This window comes from Temnothorax americanus, unplaced genomic scaffold (assembly GCF_048541705.1).
Source record: "Temnothorax americanus isolate GAGA-0224 unplaced genomic scaffold, ASM4854170v1 Scaffold27, whole genome shotgun sequence".
Classification (NCBI taxonomy): Eukaryota; Metazoa; Arthropoda; class Insecta; order Hymenoptera; family Formicidae; genus Temnothorax; species Temnothorax americanus.
The window spans coordinates 2,614,184-2,631,996 of NW_027509411.1; the positions used below are offsets into that span (position 1 = coordinate 2,614,184).

At 37.6% G+C, this 17,813-nt stretch overlaps 1 long non-coding RNA gene across 1 annotated transcript; it reads left to right on the forward strand.

The window, feature by feature from the left end:
• Positions 1–923: 923 nt before the first annotated feature.
• On the forward strand, positions 924–15,890 carry LOC143899406 (uncharacterized). The gene is made up of 3 exons (XR_013257479.1): positions 924–1,179; positions 14,655–15,426; positions 15,819–15,890. It is a non-coding gene; the product is annotated as an uncharacterized LOC143899406 (long non-coding RNA).
• Positions 15,891–17,813: the final 1,923 nt, after the last annotated feature.

A 17,813-nucleotide genomic window follows, 5' to 3' on the forward strand; every position in this document is an offset into this window, starting at 1 on the left:
CGATTTGCGCGTTATCGAGAACAAATTAAATATCCGTTCGCGTCAGATGATTTAACTTCACTGCATATTGCATCACTTGCGCCGTATCATTTTTATCATTGATGCATATGGGCGTATGTTTATCTTTGTATTAGTGCGAAAAGTTTCATCGATTACTCGATGCATCTGCTAATGCAGGAAATCATATCTGGACATTTATCACAGCTAATGACAGAAATTTCACGCATTTAATAGTATAGGATTTTGCAAGAGTGTGATACGAGAAAATATTATTCTTTTATTACAACGTTAAAAGCGTCTTGATTTAATTTTGTTTTTTTAAATATAAGTGAAGAACATTTTCATTTATCGTTTCTCGGTTCTGAATTAAACGTATTGCTTTTACAGTGATCCTAGTTTCTAGAGCATTCCGTATATACATATATCATTTTACTTCTTTTTGGGGCAGAGTGTTTTTATATATAGCATTTTACAGTCGTTGATTTGACGTAACGATGTATCGACGGTGCGGTAGCGATGTTTTTACGGTGAAATAATGATCGGAGGGGTCCGCGAGAAGATGCTCGTACAAGAACCGGGGGACGGTCTGTCTCTTATCTTTTTTTTTTTTATTAGACGCAATTTCTCAATGCACCGTCGCGACGACACTGACGGGTAAGACAATGGCGGGTAAACGAGGAGGAGTCCATTCCGTTGGCAACTCGACAACAGATCCCGTTCATCTGCGTTGTGAGGGACGGGCGGACGAGACACACGAGTAGAGCGCGAAGGGAGGTGGAGTCTTCACCCGGCGGGGTGGCTACGGTCCTGGGGTCGCCGAGGGTGGGTTAGGCCGTGACGCGTTCGGCCCGCGAGGGGTGGGAAAGGTTACCCCGCTGGTAGAGCGGGAGGGTGCCCCGAAGCGCGGAGGGTGCGCGCTTCCGTTTGAACATCGGTGAAACGTCAGTTACCTCGCGACGATCCTTCCGCGAGGACTTTGTCCGATCGCGCTCGATGGTTCTCGATTGTCTCAAGATTGCGTCGCGCTTGTTCCGCAACTAGTTCCTTAGTTAACTTTATGCGTCGCGTAGATCATCAGTTAACCTCGGCTCGCAGTGCTGCAAAGTCTTGAAAGAGACCGGAGAGTCAGTTGTCGGTTTATGATTATCTCCCCGGCTTTATTCAACGGTTAACCACCAGGTGAAGAAGGGCTTGCGCTGAACGCGTATGATTCGCTTCAGCCTCGGTTATCTGTCCGTACATTAATCTTAAGTTTCTATTGCTATCTTGAAGAAAAAAAAACGGGAAATTATCTTTCGGATGACTTTGTCGAACGGTTAAGTATAGAAGTGAAGGTGAAAGAGATGAATGAAAGCGCGAGTTGCTAAATGCGTATGCATTTTCAGCGCCGATTTCCAGATAAGGTGGAGAAAATGAGAATGCTACAGTGGATACGTATGAGACGTATTCGTTTCATTGCTCTTTTTGCGGGGATAATGAATTATTAACATTGTTTTTTTTCTGAATGAGGCGCGAGATTTGTTTGTTTCACTCTATATGAAGCGAGAGTAAAATCTGTCTACATTAAGTTTGATAAATCTATCTACATTAAGTCTGCATATTCGTGAATAATAAATATTTTGTGGATATTGGGGGCTTTGACAGTGAATTTTCTGTCGGATATAATGAACGAGCTTATATAATAGTAGACATAATATTACAGTGTCTGTTTGTTTTATTTTATTTTTGGCCATTTAACAGCTGTTGTGTGATAAAAAGACATTTCTTTTTTGCTTATTTGCAGTCGAAATCGCGAAATTTTTAGGCACGAGATTTACATATATCGGGACTGTCCACCATAAATGTTAAAAGCGAAGGTCCCGATGCATTCTTATTTGTAGGTAAACAATGGCATCAGGGAGTTGATGCGCTATTGACGTACTACTGACGCATTATTGACGTGCATGCGAATAAATCTTAAACGGTCGTTCTAAACCTGGCCCTTGTCGAGAAACGGGATATTTCTTGATTAAACAGGCAGCATTAACACGCTGTTATACGCGCGCGCGCGATGATGGGACCGATAAAAACGATTTCCATGTCGACACGATGGGCAATTACGGTGATGATAATCACTTACGCGACGCGCCCGCGCGCACAGACTTTTGTTCGTCAACGTTTTACGTCTCTTCTCGCTAGAAAATATGCACCGCTGACGAAGATAAGGAAAGCGATGAGTGAACTAGACTTGCGGAGGCCGCGTTCGTGATCGTGAAACCGGAGCTGGCTAATCCTTTTCAATGTAGTCATTTGACTTATTTCCACGCTGAAACATGGGCAATTACCGCGATAATGATCACTACGCATAATTATACATGCACGTAGACTTTTGTTAACTTTTACGCTTCGTCGGTTGAATACTTGGAAAAAAAGTATGTTTATCTCATTTCGCGTGAAAAAAGATGCAGATCATTGAAATATAGCTTGCATAATTATGCTCTAAACTCGGCTCTAAAGGATAATTTGTACTTATTGACGGTTTAAATGAGTTTATTTATTTATTGTGCTGCTATTATGTAATATTTGCTAATAAATGCACATAATGTTGTTAAAAAATTCTACAATTTTATAACTATTTTTCTTTTTTTTAAGAATCTTTTTAAAAACAACTTTTAAAAAAGCCGCGTAAGAAGTTTTTATTACTCTTCGTGAGCATCTGTTGTCGCATGTTTTGACAGTTTTGTATATCAATGGGTTAATAGTGCGTAATGTTAATAGTAATAATATAATAGCAGTGACAAAATATATTTTATAAAAAGATAAATTTTATTTTTTTATATTAATTAATAAAGACTAGAAGAGAAAAGGGATGACATAAAATTGAAAGGAATTAATTCAAAATTGTAGTAAAAATAAATTTAAAATTAATTAGATGTAATAGTAATTTTATCTATTTCTACTTGTGAATTCCTTGAAAACACGCGCTTCAGCCACGTGCCTGGTTTATCGAGGCCAATCGAGGCATAAAGTAATGCTTGTGTATGGCATTTGGACAATCTCTCATTTCTCTTGATCTATTCTCTCTCTCTCTCTCTCTCTCTCTCTCTCTCTCTCTCTTTTGTTTTCTTGTCTTAACGACAAGACGCGACGCGGTGACACTATGGGAAAATTTTATTGAGACTAGCCGCGGTACGAGAGATAAAGGAACAAGTCGATCTCTTCGAGATCGAATAACAGGATTCATTGAGGCGCGCATCGTCGCGACGAGTGGCGAAGGGGGAAGATGAGCTTTGTCGCTTTTCAATCTACCGAGGGTTAAGTACGCCGAGGAAGCACTCTTCTCGAATGCACTCGACTGTTGGAATTCTGCCAGCGAAGGATAATAACCTTCACACTTGCCGGAGATCATCCGGACGTTTTGCATTAACGTCGAATTAAAACGATGCGTCGCGTCGTATTGCGTGACATTGATTCGAGGCGCGCTTTCGTCTTTTTTTTTTCACGTACACATACTATATATTCTATAAATACATACATTTATATTTTCTGAATTCTCTCTTTCCTTTTAAGCATTTAAACGATATTTTAATATAAGAAATTAATATACTATGATAAAAAGATAAAAATGACAATTATCAAAATTACTTTATTATTTTTAAATTTATCCTTTGGCAGGCTTATATTTCACATCGATATTGGGTAAATTAATTTTTTATTATTATATAACAATATATTGTATCTCAATGTTTAATTTAGACTCAATTCTTTCTCTTTAATTATAATTATAATTTGCATCTTTACATCATATATACTTAAAACTTATGCTCAATTAGTTTAGTCATTAAAATCGTGTACTGAAATTTTCTAATTTGAATCTGTTTAGAAACAGATTTGTTTTGCCACGGAGTTAGCGGCGCAATTTTGAGGAAGCGAAATGACAAATCCGACATTAATTGGAATGCAAACAAACTATTTTTACGCACTATGGATTATATATGTGATTCTTTTAATAGCTTTTAACTATAAAAGGTTGAATAGAATCTATAAAATGCCGCAAAATTGCGAATATTTTTCTCGTAGATGGGAATTATCATTATAGCGCACATATAGAGACAATATTGTATATTAAGTATATTTTAATCCGTACATCGTACTGACCTCGATTCTTACACTGATGAAATAAAATATGTCTGCCATATATTAAAAGTTACAAAATATTTCATTACCAGCAGCAAAGTGTTTTTCTTGTTATAGGTATCTTTTTGTTCGCGTCGTTTTATGTCCTTTGTTCCTCGGTAACGAGAGTCGTCCCAGTAGAACTAATTAAATTTATTAAATTGGACTACGATAACCTGACTAGCCGATATCCGAAAGTCAGAGATTAACGTGTTCGTTTCGAACGCGTTGTCCAATCAATAAAATTTGTCGGAAAAAGATCATTATAAAAAAAATTCAATACAAAATAGAATTGTGATATCAGAAACGAAGAAATTTAGGTGTGAAATAAAAAAATGTGTTCGAAATATTCAGAAAATAAAATAATCTTTCTGGATTGGCTTTAATAAAGTACATTTATATAAATGTAAATTTATTAATGATAGAATTATTTAGCGATATATAATTTTCAATCGATGCTATTATAATTTTTGTGACACGCCGTTCTATTTGTCCCGCAGTCTACATCGCGTGTCTCCTAATGGGATTCTTTCGCCGGATGAGAAAAACACCGGCTGTGGAAATTGGCGTAGGCGCGGTCGTTTGTGAAATTATCGCGATTAATGAAACCGACTCGCTCGGGTGATTAATACGTCCAGATGATTCTAAGTGACATATACCACTCTCCAGAATCTGCCGGAAACATACGTGTGCAGACATGAATTTATTTCTGTGACTGTGTCAAAAGTTCTAATGGCAAAATTGCTTAAAATGCCAGTATTATTTTTAACTCTATGAATATAATTTTGTATATCGAAAATGTTAGAATTTGTTAGAAAATGCTAGAAATTGAGATAGAAAAATATAAGTATATTTCGGAAAATTTAAAATTTAATTTATATACTATAAAAATATAATTTATAATCTGGAGAAAGGATAAATCTGTTATCTCACACAAATAATAATCATGTGTGTGGAAACATAAAGGATTGTTTTCGAGACAAATTGTGACTTTCGAATTTGCGAGTTTTTTTCACGGAGTGTATGTTACTCCGAGATTTATCTATCGTGAAAAATGTATATTCAATGTCAGAGTGAAAAACTGACAGCCGCATTTAGCGCGAGATGCGCAGTGCGAATGTATACGGTGCTTTATCTCGTTGTTTCCCCCCTTTTCGATACCAATTAAAAACGCGAACGTTATCCCCGAACGAAACGTGTATCTTCTCCATCTCTCGGGATTTTTTTCTGCCGAAGCGAGCCTCGGTATAAAATGAATGTCCGCGGGTGAGGTTCCCTGCGCATAGCTGTTTTGATTATTTGCAAGTCGTCGTGCACTATACAGCTATACGTCGTATTGATCGATGAGAGAGATAATAATAGCGACTCGTGGCACGATGCTGCTCTGATTTGATAAGGAAATTCATTAACGCGCCCCACTTTGCTCACATTCACTGTCTCTTTTTTTTTTCTTATCGACCACAAACTGCGCGTCGATATTGTAGGGTGTTGCATCTGGATTAAAATTTGTGATTTTCGTCGATGAAAAATGAATTGTCAAACGTAATAGTGACGTAAATGAGTAAAAATGACATTTTTCTTCTATGAACATCATATTTTATACATACACCAGCTTATACGTGTATATAGTTTGATAATGGAAATGCATGTCTATATTTTACGGTAATCAGTTCACGCACATATATCCGTTATTAATCTTTCAAGCCGATATTCATGATGTACAACATGGAGGAAAAAAATCAAGTTTTAAGGTTCCACTGATCGAGCAAAATAATAGTAAAAATATTAAAAAAAATAGAGTAATGACAACTTATTCAAAAACTAATGTCGTTTCCCGCACAATCATTTAGGGTTATTGTTAACGAACCTATAGATCCAAACTCAATATGCTGCGAATACTTATGTATTCATTCATACATCACATACACCGTACATACACAGATTTTTATGAGTGGTAAATTTGATAAACGCACATTTTAGAAGAAGTGGAAACAAGATTTAATTCTATCACATCTAATTTAAGAATAATAAGAATAAAAATAAGATTAAAAACTAAATACATATACATGTGTTTGATAGCAGTGTAGCAAAAATTTATTTTTTTTATTAAATTTCTTAATTAAAAAAAAACTAATATATACTCCTGACTACAGAGCTTTTTCCGGCTTAAAGGATTAATTCTTTTACGTATTCAAATTGTTGTGCACAAAAGAGGTATATCAAGTTCTCATTTTCGAAATGCATTTTCTGCACCAGAAAGATATTAAACTTAAAAAACAACGCATGCATGATTTCTCGGTATTTTTTCCGCGATGTGCAAATGCATTTTATATTGATGTTAATACAACAGTGATAAAACATAATCTCCGATTTGACGCGCTGTATTTCCTCTTAATAATGCTTTATATCTTTTTTATTCTTTTTTCCCCTCTTTGTTATTGCATCTCCTGTTGGTGGGAAGAATTTTACGGATGCAGCTGCGTCATTTTTATATTGTTGCGACATCTTGTATAATAACGAGGAGCATTTACATATGAGCCGTCCGCGTGCAAGCAGGTGCAGCTGCAGGAACGTTCGTTGCATATTTCGTTGGAAGTCCGACTTGCGCGACGAAGAGACGCCTCGTTTCCGATTGTTTCGCTCTCGCGAATAATGCGGCGAGTCTAAAACACCGGGGATAAAGAAACGACGGAGAATAAAAATTTACGCCAATAACTCTAGGAAAAATTTTTACCGATTTGGACCCACAGTTAAGCACTTTAACACATTCTTTAAAATAGATATAATAGCTAATTACGATTTTTAGTTACGCGGTGTTATTTCTAGTCCAACTACGTAAAATTTAGACGATATCCAAATAATTTGATTACTATAATCGTGCGCCAAATTTTTCTCAGAGAATGTAGGACGAATTGTGCACAAAGTTTTAATTGTGAATAATAAATGAAATTATACCTTGAATTAAACTTTACGTATGGAATCTTATTCGCGTATACATATATCGTTAATGAATAAACAAAGAACTGTGCCAAAAGTGAAATATACAACAACTATCTAATTTCTTGAATGAACATTGAAACTTTACCTGTAAATAATATGTGGCAAAAGAAACTTGTTGACGCAAACCCTGCTCATAATACAATCGGAGCCAAAAAGTGTATTATATGATGTACAACAAGAGGAAGGAAAAAATCAAATTCTAAGGTTCTACTGATCAAGTAATAATAATAAAAAAAAATAGGCGGTATTGTTCATTCACAGACGATATATACAGATGTAATTAATAACTGATGAGCTACAAACAATACTATAATGGACTCGGCATGAAGTGCGTGATAAATAATAAACTTAACAATAATATATAGAATAAGATGTGCGATATATTGACAATGTAACAGTAATAAATCGCATATACAACATACAACATATGTATTTATCACTCGCATCGCGCGATATTTGTTCTCGCGTAAGATGCATCGGTGCGATCGCAGGTAAATTCAGTAGTGCAACATTTAGGAATGTTCGCGATCCACCGAGGCGGAATAAGACGGTGAGAGATCCTCCTGGAGCCTGGAGTTCCGAGGACCTCTTGCACCGAGTTGCATAGAGAGAGACAGAGAGAGAGAGAGGACTTACTTTTTCGCGACTCGTTAATAATGGCAAAGGTCGTACTGCAACCTTGAGAGCCTTGCGCCGCGTTGTAAGAGGATTCATTGTAATCCAATATGCGCTACGTGCTACGAAACATCGCACCGTGCCGGATAACGTTCGCGACATGCTCGCGCTATGTAGGCGCGAGATAGAATGATAGGTCGGTTTATTATGGAGGTTAATGCCGGCGGCCGAATTATTTAACCCGCGTGTCTGTACGTGACCCATTTTGTTTTCGTATATATATTTTCGCATTCAGATTCGCAAAGTTCATCTCGTTGCAATAGGATCATCCGATTTCCGTTTCTTTTGTAGCTTATTCATACAAATACAACAGCAATTTTCGTATACCTATATGATTTTAACGAAAAAGGTACATATTTTTATATTTTACACATATACGCTTATTGTTACGATAGTATTAGACTGGTGTAAAAGGTCTGTTATTTTCCCATCCAGCTTTGTATTAAATAAAGTTAGAAAATCGAAGTTCTTTGAAAAGGGGATTGACAATTTTCTCTCTAGATGAAAAAAGATCATACTAAAGCGCGTGGCGGGCAATTCTGCCTCGATTTTGTCGGGGAATTTTGTTTTCATCTTTATTCGACGAACATGCCATGATAAACCTTTTGTCCCAATAATAATGTACAGCATCGCGTCGATAGACATCGTTATATACACTACCATAATACATACGTCACATGTGTACTATAGGCTTGGTTGAGAAAGATACAAAATTGGGTGCAGTTGGGGAGTGTTTGAGAACCTCTGCGTTAACATGTTTGCTGAACACCTCGGCCTTTCGGGAAGCTCCCAAGTTATTTTTATTGTTTCCCTCGCGCCCTCGATAAACGTTTATTTCCCTCTCTGATATTTTGCGCGAGAGATTTGGCTCACGTATCGGCCTCCAGGGCGAGGCAACTGCCATTTCGATTTTGACGAAAGCTTGGGCCAGCTCTCGGCACTGGCCACGTTTCTCCATATGGATGCGTTCCCACATTGTCGACATATTCTATTCCGCAGTCGTATTCTAATTTGATCAATAGTAGATTATCGTAGAGGCTCTTTATTTAAATGCGCTCGATGCTTGAAAAAATTTGGTCTTTCTTCTTTTCCAGATTTTTGCGATTAAAAAGAGATCGCGGAAGTTATTTTCTCTGTCATTTGTAACGTTTTGTTATACATATGTATTCGAAATTTTGGCAATTACATTATCATTGAAATATTATTTCGGTTTAACAGGCGCTTTTTAATAATTATTATTACAGAAATTTCTATATATAACATTTTATTGGTTAATATAAGAAATAGCATTTAACTTTCTCTTTTTTGGGGGGAGTTTTAACTTTTTATTTTGAAAACCGAGTAAATCACATTTTCTTCGCCAATCAAATAATAACAAGTAGAAATATTAATCGACTCTATTGGTCATTATATAATCATCAAGACAATACGACCATGATTTGATTCGATTATTATCGTCAAGACGCACTTTTAACCAAGGAATTGGTCCTTATAAATTGATGTAATCTTTGATACTTATATATAAGCATCTCATTTAATTTCATTCAATTTATAAGGACCAATTCCTTGATTGAAAGTGCGTCTTGACGATAATCGAACCAAATCATGGTCGTATTGTCTTGACGATTATAATGGCCAATATTAGTCGATTAATATTTCTAGTTGTTTTTATTTTGAATTTAAGAGTTTCGGATATTATATACATATCTATACTCGCATGTAGAATTTCTGGAATTTTTAATCTGAAATGTTAATTCGTAAGGTTTCAAAATTTCCTGAATTTTGCGACGGGTTTATGTGCGTAAATTTCCCTTAGGAATGCTTTTGCGTGCGTGATTTACTCGCAGAATGGAATACTTGTGTGTGAGCTTGATACGAGGCGACACGGGAGATAGGGCACCGGGATATAATAGTTACATGATGGCTACGGAAAGTTCTTATTTGCACTGTCATAGCAAAGTCTGCTCAATTCCGCTGCGTTTCGGCATGCCGCACACAACGGAGTAGATGAGTTTGTAACAGGGAGAAGCGATTGCATAAAATTACATAACGTCGTGACCGCGAGGGAGAAAAAAAAATTGCATAAATGAATACGAAGACAGACATCTCTTCTCTTAATTGTTAACAGCTGTTTTTGCACTTTCATACATGCCATGCACGAGCATTTTTCGTGATGTTTAATACGCAATACGTATTAATATGACGCAAACGTACATATTGCATATTTCATATTGAATTTATTCTTCCGAGTTTATGAATATATATGTATATAGTTGTGCACAATTAAAATGGAGCTACCTGTTTTTTTTCTGTACAAAAAGCTCCGACGCATTTAGCAGATTTATGAAATTTACAGTTTTTGTTCGCTCTTTCCTATAAAATAAACATTTTATTCAAATATTATTTATGTTGCATACATACGCAAAATGCTGTAGGAGTGGTCACGCATTAATTTAAATTCATAAAATAACTATTATATTTTAATACAATCAACGGATTAGCGAATTTTTTGTAGTGGCGCTCATTCGATCGCTCATTCAATTTGCGGGCGTCACACGAGGTAGACATTTTTATTATCGACTAATAATTGTAAGCAGCATTGCACAATCTTATTGCAATTCACAAATCGTTGTATATTAATAATTTTATTTGAGTTTGACGTTTTTACTGTTATTCAGTTAAGTACTAGAGATAATGGCGAAGGTATTAACAAAAAAAAAAGCAAATTTTGATATTGATGCTTTAAATATTGATTAATAAAAGTCATAAAGTTTTGATTAAATAAAAATGTGAGAGCGCGAGTACACTCAACGACCCACGCGATGCTGCGACGCGCAGGTGCAGTGTCCGTACGATTGCAGTAGGCCAAGTATGGCCTACTTTCCGAAACAATCGCGCAATACCTAGAACATCTTGGTGGGCCAATTGTAAGTGTAGGAGTTTCAAGGGAATATGCGTGAGAATGACCCGCTTTCGTTGCTTTAGACGTGTCAAGGTCGCGTTTCAACTGATATTACCAGAAATTTTATATTTCATTAATTGTATAAAAAGATAATGTTGCGATAACATGTCGGGGATTTGAATATCCAGTCCCGATTCTGTTTTAGCAATAATTTGAAAAGCTAAAATTATTATGATATGTGCGTCTGCTTGTATGTCGAGCTTTATGTGTATTTCAGGGACCTTTATACAAATTCTACAAACCGTTGCGTATTTAAGATCTGTTTATTACTTTTTAGAGAAGTCAAAGTTATATTTTTAGTTGAAATTATTACTTTAAAATATTTGGTATTCCTACCTTCTTTTTCCCACATAAAAAAAAGATTAATTAAATAAAAGAGAGTAACCGATTATATTGTGTAGAATATTAACGCATAACGATTGCATTAATTAATTCGACCAGCTCTCATTAACACTGCGCGGACACCATATGTTTTTGGAGCGCTCGCCCGGATACCTTGGGACTTGGAAGAAGCGTTTTGAAAGCGTTTCTGTGTTATAACAAATCTATAAAAATTCATGTATTATTTTTAAAGTTTCAAAAAGTGATTTCTATACTTACATAGGTCGAAACTGTTGTAATTTTTTTTTAAGTATTGAAACGTCAGGAGAAAATTGTAAAATACGAAAAATCGACTGTGCCTTAAGGAGCCTTATAAAAGGGTGTTCGCGCAGTGTTAAATTGTTAAATCAAATAAATGATTAAACAACCGTTAGTACAAAGTGATAAATAATTAAACAGGCAGTGCCTAAACACTGGTCGCAGATTGAAAATATCTATTCCTGATGACGATCGTCACGCGATTTTGACGAAGGTCGACGACGTCCGAGGATATACGCACGAGGGAGAAGCGTGTCGTGCCGACGGATTAAATCACGGCATTTAGTATCGGTTATCACGAAATTTTTCGAATGCCCAGGTAGTAGGGACACCCCGCGGTAGGTCGGTTCTTCGGAAAACGTGGCGGAGCGTGTTGGTTACCATGCAATGCTAGCTGGGATTGGTCGAGTTTGGTGGGCGAAGGGAGATCAATACTGGGAGGCTTTCGACATGGAGAGGCGTAGGCCGGTGTATTCACCACGAGGAACGAGGACCGGGATTAACGGCTGCTACTGGCACGACCTTGATTGTGACCTTAACCTTGATAGCGCCCTTGAACGAGATATACAAAAGCCGCCCGTCGTCGTCGTCGTCGTCCTATCGGCAACGACGGGAATTTCCGCACCGGAAAATTCGTCGCCACATTTAACTCCCCGTAGTCGAGTTTTCGCTGTAATGTCGGCTGAACTGTGTGTTGCGGATTTTATAGGTCGCCCTTTGTATATGTTACAAGGCCATTGAAGCGGCTCTCGAAACGCTGACGTAGGTATCTCGCTCTGGGTATAGGGTAGACAAACGTACGATGATCCTGAAAGTAGATAGCCACTTTGAAACTTTTCGTTCTGATTCATCGAGCGTGCTTGATAAACTTTCTTTATATATCAACGGTTGTCACACGGTGGAAATTAACGTTTTAAAAAAGCGCCGTATATTGACTTTGATCGTTGATTCTCCGAATCGGATCATCTATTTTCTTAATTATATCCTATAATTTTCCAATATGCTGTTATATATAAATTGTATAAGGTAACCCGAAGCGCAACCGAATAAGATTTAAAGCATTAGTATATTTAAAAAGACTACTTTTTTTCGTTTGTTATCACACAAATATAATGGAACGACAATCAAATTATTACGATATTGAAACCGCGACGTTATTATAACAATCGCTTCGATAAACATTTGTCCTTTATGGCAGAATTAATGTTATATTTCGGTAAACGTTTTACCCAAATATTATTCTATCGTTTAACTTTGATCATTGTGTTCTACTCGAACGATCGCAGCTGTTCCGAAGGAAATCATTATGTCTCAACTGAGCAATAAGACTTCGCTCGATTTCCATATAATTAAGATCGGCTGTTATCATCGTCGCGGCCTTGACTATGCGCGCAGCTCGACGTAATAAAGTTTAACTGAGGTTGTTATGTTCGATTTGATCGCTCTGCCTGTAGAACCAAGATGGCCGTGTATACGTCGATGCATTAAAAATCTTCTTGTTTTTTTTTTTATATCAGGCGTATTCAGAACAGGAGTGATCAATCCTATGAAGCGTTTTTAATACTCGGTTTAATGTGCTAGAGTAAAATAAAGTCGTAATATAAATTACGGCTCGCTGTGTAAAGCGATTTTATATTTAACGTGAAGATATTATCGACTGTATATCGTAAACTCAATCCATTCTCCCTTCGAAAGCCTCTTATATCGCAGGTGTAAGAATTCATCCGTAGATCGTTATGTTATCCTGCGAGTAGAGCTGTCTGTCGCGAGGATCGATTGATTGATTATCGCGAGCGTCCGTGATGTCGTTTCGTCTACAAGGGTGTTCGATCCATCTTCAGCGATCAGTTTCTCTCCGGCATTCCTAACGGTACTTCTCCTTTTTTTCTGGCAGTTTCTTCGCGGATTACTCTTTTACCCTCCGTTTCTTCTCTCAATCCTCGAGCGCCCGTGTATTTCTATAATACGGTGAATCGACAAAAAGCGTCTTAACTACGAACGATGGATTACATTTGCAAACCTGGCCAACTTCTTTGGAATTTACAAATTACCCATACGCTAATGAGCAATGAATTATTATTCGGAAATATCTTTTCGATATAAAACAGTGTCTCATGACTCGACGATTAAAGGTATCGAGGGAACACAGTGGCTGTCGAAAAACATGTTTTGTAATCGCCATACACCTATTATTTGTTTTCAGTTGCGCTGATTAATGCATTTCTCGATCGCGTTTCTTTATTATTTTGATGAGTGCGCAGTTCTCGCGCGGCATCGTCGACGCGAGATAAGTAACGCAAAGATTAGAACGCGTGGAGACACGTGAAAATATTATACGACACCGGTATTTTCGGTATCATCATCGTCTCACGTTATTTTCACTGTTCTACAGACCGATTTATTTATCATACGTATTGCGTTTCTCTCATGATTACTTTCAGTATTTAATTATAAATATTGTTCCGTAATTTTTTAAGCCGGTATACCAACTGCATGGAGATTATATCACGATAAATAATCGTGAAAGATAAAAGATTGCTCGATAAATCCTATCCGGTAATTTCTTTCTTAACTTTCTCTCAGATTTTCTCTCAACATAATTATTTTTTATTATATGAGAACAAGAGAATAAAGGCTGGTTTATGCAGGTCGTTGATTTAAGCCGTGAGCCCTAAGAAATTGATCAATCATAGAAGAATAATCGATTGTGATTGGTCAATTTCTTAGGGCTTACGGCTTAAATCAACAGTTACGGCCTGCATAAACCGCAGCCTTAAATCTTGCAAGAGAAAGAGAGAGAGGAGAGGAGAAGGAGCGATTAAATTCTTAAATCTTTTATGAGACTTTAATAAAAGAGGTTTTTCTCTAGTTTAAATAGAGCGTGCACGTTATTTATATTTTAGATTGTAATTCGTTGGTTAAGATATTTAATTAACGAAACGATGCTCCAAAATTATTAATATTATCCCCAAAGTGGATTAGCATAATTAAATTTATGAAATACCTACAATCAAACGTTTCAAGTTAATGCTAGAGCGATGTTATTTGAATATTTAACAAAATTAGCAATGGTTTAGTATTTTTATATTTTGAGACCTTTGAAGTACGCTTAAGCTTTAGAAAATTTAAATATTTATTACGCGGACGAATTTAGATTCGTGTCAATTTCACTTTTCTCTATTGATTCCCGAAAATAATCGAAACGAACGCTGCTCTATCGAAGATTTTGCTGTCACGCGCTTGTCAAAGAGTTTAACCGAGTTTGGTCCCTCCTGTAGACTCGTGCGGTGTGCCGGGGATTTGCGACAATTGGCACTATGTCAGAGGTGAGACGCGGAGGGAAATATAACGAGAGGTGAGTGACGTCGTTGCCAACGGTTATCATCAGTTGTCGTCTCGGCCGTTATTCGTTCGCGGCTCGTTCGTGTCTGCCTGTGCAGCTGATACGCTCGTTGCCGGACGCGACGAGTAGTAGCGTCAGTGTGAAGCCCGATTGGTGTGAAGCCTGATCATCGCGAATCGGCGAATCGGTGTTTGCATGTGACCCGAGTGCACGCGCGATAACCGCTATCATCAAAGTTCGCCGGAGCTTTTCACGCGAGTGTTTCCGCTCGAGAAGGAAAACTTCGATCGTCGCGGCCGATCGAAATTCGCGAGTCGGTTAAATATCTGAATCTGGAGTAGAACGAGTTGCCAACGGCCGTCCGAAATATCGGCACGTCTGATACAGCGTCTCCGATCGTGCCCGTTCGATACGCGATGTGAAATCGTTGCGGGAGATCGAGGAGATCGCGAGGTGTGTCGCGCAGGCGTTATCGATTCGACGATCGACGTTATCGGGACGCGGAAGGAATGGCGTTGTTCTCCGGTGGCGGCAGCGGTGCCGGCGGTGGCGGCGGTGGGCCGCCCATTAAACCGGAAGACCCCATCCCTTCCAGGCAACGAAGCCTCAAGGATCGGCTGCGAGAAGGCATCACCGGCGGATTCGCTTGGCAGTGAGTATCGTCGGCGTGATTTACGAAACGGAAGCTACACGACCCCTCTTAGCATCTTATAATTGTATTCTATTTTCTACTTTACCCTACTCGTCAGCCATAATTTTCTAGTAGGATGTTAATAAACGCTACTGATGGTATATTACACCGTTAAACGAGCTTTGCTACGTGCACATACAAAACTTACGCAGGCTAGACAATGAAAACAGTATATTAGTGATATATCTCCTTTATTTTGTAATCGCGATGCTAAAAATAATGGGTTATTTTGACAAAAGCGTTTATATACGAATCGGCCTAAGACGTATGGAAATATCCTTCGGAAATTACGTCACCACAAATTTATTTTCTAGCCTAATTTAAATTTTTGTTTAGTATTGTAAGTCTTGCAGATTTACGAAACGGGCTTCTGACAATTAGAGAGCAACGAAGTTATTCTGAAGGAGAATAAGAACTCTTGGACGCGCTATATTAGTGATGAGATTAAGTATCTAACAAGAATCTGTTGTAGTAGTTTCGAAACTTTCTGTGATTACTTCGAAAAATAAAAGCAATACTTGGAGTATACTCGAACCTGGGCGAAATGGGTTTCGAACTCCACGAGTACCTCGAAAAACAAAAGTGTTACTTTCAAATAAACTCGAATCTGCATCAAATATGTTTGAACCTTTTATGAGTTTACTTTACTAGAAATTTAATGTGCGAAACATAATGCGTGTGTACATATGTATACCTATATACACACAAATATTTCTTTATCACAATTTTACATGCCAACTTATTATTAGATATTGTAATAACATAACATATTCGAATATTACTTGTAAAAGATTCGACTCTTTACGTTAGTAACTACTTATAAATACACTTCGAATCCTGTAGGCACTTATTCTAAAATTTAATAGTAACTAATCAGAATTCAATTACTTTGCAAGTACAATGTATGAAATATTATTTCTTATGAATATTACTCGAATCCAAGAAAATGAAACTTGATTATTGCATTTGACTCGGATTTTTAGGTACATATTGAACTTGATTTCATCCCTATATATGCTATGTGCCATATTGTGCTTGATTAAAACTTCTGCGCCTTTTTTTATTCTAAATAAGTCACATTTCGTGTTTAACGAAAACGTTTTGCGAAAAATTCAACATTTAATTTACAATCCCCGCAGTGCAGCGTTGTATCACGCAAACCATAAATTACAATATATATTATAATTTATATTTAACGTCGCGCGATTGTTCGGAAAGTCTCACGAACTGGTGAACGCCTTAATTTTTGTACGGAAATATTTTTCGATACGTTCTCCGAAACGGATATCGTCGTGTTTGGCTCGCTGTATGGCGGGTGTTACATTATAAAGTAAGGATTATCGATCATTTTAATAAATGAGCGGTGTGAAACCGCCATTACCATAAGACCGGATAAGCCGGACATTGTATAGTAGAAAGTGTACCCAGCAGATGGCGGTCCTGGGTACTCCGATTATTATCTATTTTTATAATACATCATCATATCAGCGTTAAAAAAAATGCCGATGTCTAACGGACACGGACGTTCCGCGTGAAAGTTTTTTAAACACGGTAACAGAAAATCTTTATTATTGAAAGTCGGCAAGGGCCATGAAGTGATTTTTTTTGTCTTAATTTTAATTTCGAAGCTGCGGAGATTTATATAATAATTACAATAATAATTATACATTCGCCTGAAATTGCCAGGCGGAGTGCCATGGGAATTTCTCCAATCTCGTTTTCGAGTCGGGCAAGTATCGGCGCGGCGACGCGACGTGGCCTCGGAGCAATGATTTATCCGCTGGGACTGCGATTATATATCTGACCCGCGCGCAACTCGTTATTCAATCTCTCGCGATCCGATTTTTTTCCTCTTTTTTTTTCGCCATATACAAATGAGAGGGAAAGTTATTAAATAGCCATCACCTATATAGTGGCCGACGAACTCGCTAACCCGTTCCTCCGCATGACCCTGACCCCTCGGCTCGCCGTTGGGCCAGCTTTGCGTCCGACACCATAAATTATCCCAGCAATCAAGTTCTCCGGACTCCTGCTTGTTTTGCTTCATCGCGCGCTTTTTTTCGTCCTCCGCTGTCTTCCGCAGCGGTTTCCACTTTATGGTGCGCCGAATTTATTTTTCCACCTCGAAATTCCGCACGGTGGGTGGACCGAATCAAACGATTCGCTCTCGCGTGGTCTGTTTCATCGTTTTTGCGAATTGATTATTACAAGGAATTTCTCGTATTTTTCTTCATTTATTTCTGTATTGACTGTTGCCCACGGTTCGTAAGTTACGGGTATTCACCTTGCATGAAATTAAAATATCATTTTTTAAGACTCACATAGCACGTTGCGGGCATTAACTTCTC